At 39.1% G+C, this 2457-nt stretch overlaps 1 long non-coding RNA gene across 2 annotated transcripts; it reads right to left on the bottom strand.

The window, feature by feature from the left end:
* LOC118777266 lies at positions 1-1386 on the bottom strand. 2 transcript variants are annotated; one of them, XR_005004941.1, is made up of 5 exons: positions 1320-1356; positions 871-970; positions 657-741; positions 317-422; positions 1-210 (listed from the first exon to the last, which is right to left on the bottom strand). It is a non-coding gene; the product is annotated as an uncharacterized LOC118777266 (long non-coding RNA). The 2 variants fall into 2 exon arrangements; XR_005004940.1 differs by lacking the exon at positions 871-970 and having other exon boundaries at positions 1320-1386.
* Between the last annotated feature and the right edge of the window lie 1071 nt (positions 1387-2457).

The following is a 2457-nucleotide window of genomic DNA, read 5'->3' as shown; positions in this document are numbered from 1 at the left end:
AACAGATTTGTATAATTTCACTTCCCAGTTTACAAGAGGATTAGACATGGCTATGTGCTGTCATTCTTATTACTGTCACTTCACTTCCCAACTGACACGATCATTGGACATGGCTGTGTGCGATCATTCATCATAAACACCTTGTATTCACATGCTTCCTGGTCAAATTCCATCATGCAGCCAGCTGCTATTTGTCTGGGAGTCATGTACCTGCAAATTATGTAAAATAACTTTGCAGGCACAGTCTGTCATGGTCCTTATTGTGTCATATGTAGTACCGAAACACGGCTGTGTGTGTGTCTGTCACTGTACTTACGCATCACAGCACTGCCCACAGCTGCAGTCCTCACATGCAGAGTTCCTCCATTGTGAGCCAATGGGATGCCAGGTGTTGTCAACAGGGTCCTTACAGTGAGTCATGCCTAACAGACACGCAGGGTTATCACACGTATCAGATTACTGGTGAAAATGAACTGCCAAATACAACAGTTCTGTCTCATCTTTGAAAGGTATGTTAAAGTATTATTAACATTCAACTCAATAGTGTTGTGCATTTTTCCAGTTTTAAATTTACATTGTTTCCCTCTGTTTTGACAAAATCAATCAATCTTATTTTGGCTGTGTGTATTATGCTGATGCACTGCTTTCTTGCATACCTGGTTTAATCGCCTTAAAGAAAAAACAGGCACCATGGAGAAGATTGAGCTGAGCACACAGGAGCAAAGCTATAGCAGCACACTTCTACACAAGCAGAGAGGGAGGGATGAAGCATGTCAGAAACACAGAACAGGGCTGTGGGACAATGCCTTTTGTGTACCTGAGTATATCAATCCTCCACTGTACATTTGAAACCATTTCATTTTTCCATACCTGATTTCAAGGAGATTGGCATACATTTAAAGTACAAGTATTCCAGGTTGCAGATCCACTACATGTCTGACAGGGATCAAAGATCACCAGAGATTTGTTCCTTTTAAGTGAAAGACCACAGATTGGCAAATGAACTTTACGTGATTTAAAGACTAAGTGAATTATCTGAAAAGTGGCTATGACATTTCAATTATGATTTCTACAGGACACCAGAAATGCACACAGTCTCCAGATTAATGTCCTGTTTTCTACAATGTCAAAATATGGTTCAAAACCATTGTCAAAAACGGTTCAAAAATTTCCCAAATTTCACCAATTTCTTGTTTGGTATGAAAGGAGGGAAACACTCCGCTATGCCATTACATTAAGCTAAATATCTCAGACAACAGATCTGAAATGAATATTGGTGAACTTCCTTAGCTTATTCCTGAAAATATAAAGACACTTACCATGACTGCAGTTCAATGGATGAGTTTTGTCTGACTGTTCTTCACTGCTCAGTAGACAATAGATAACACGACCAATCACCTTTGGACATAAACAATGTCGGGAAAGGATGGGCATCCAACCAGGGAATCAGAGAGCGGAAAGTCATGTGTACCTCTTACGACTATTGGAACTGAGACAACATTCTGCCAAATATGGTTGCTCTCATACTTCCTTTCCGGTTAAAACAAAACTTCTTGTTGCTCAATTATAAACAATTCTTTCACGTCTCTGCAGTTTCTGAGGAGTCAAACTGTTGATATACATCACAGCACTCTCCACAGCCGCAGTCCACACATGCCTAGTTTCTCAAGGAGGAGTCAATGGGATGCCAGGTCTTGTCCACAACATGCTGACGTAGAGTCACGCTGACATAGACATGCAGCATTGCAACACGTCAGGGCACTGGTCAAAACACACTGCTAAATGCAATAGTTCTGTGTTGTGTTGGAAAAGTGTGTTCATTTATTCTTGTTAAAAATGCATACCATCCCATCTCAAGTGCAATGCATTTTTCCTTTTTCCAAAACACGTGTTTGTACTGCAATGTTGTTTTTTGACAACACATCTTCTGGCTGTTAGGTCTTACCAGGATTCATGAGAAGTAGACTCTGTTATACTGATGCAGTGCTTTCTGGTGTTCTTGGCAAAAGCATGATTAATTAGCAGGCTCCATGGAAGAGATTAAGCTGAGCATCAGATGAACACTTCACTATACATGTGACCATGACATCATGGCACACTCATTACAAAAGAAGTGTGCTGCAGGCTTATGCATTTTGATTTTTTATGGGATCAAATAAAATCACAGAACACAATATAAGCTTGAATCATTTTCATTTTTATTCTACATTCATGTAAAAAAATTTAATGGTGAAAATGAGACATTAACAGACAAGACTGGTTTGCAATGTCCAGTGTTCTCCAGATACAAGCTCAACCAGTGCTATTTTCTATAGTGATTCCACATTCTTTAGTCTTAGATGGGACTTTCTTTTGTGCACTTAACATGTAACTGTTAATGTCATGACCACAGATCTGAAAAATATATATTTTTATTTCTTTAATTTATTCTTGGACATGTAAGACACTCATCATCAT

This window comes from Megalops cyprinoides, chromosome 4, assembly GCF_013368585.1.
Source record: "Megalops cyprinoides isolate fMegCyp1 chromosome 4, fMegCyp1.pri, whole genome shotgun sequence".
Classification (NCBI taxonomy): Eukaryota; Metazoa; Chordata; class Actinopteri; order Elopiformes; family Megalopidae; genus Megalops; species Megalops cyprinoides.
Note: the sequence above shows the minus strand (reverse complement) of the source record. Positions and strands in the feature narration are given on the sequence as shown.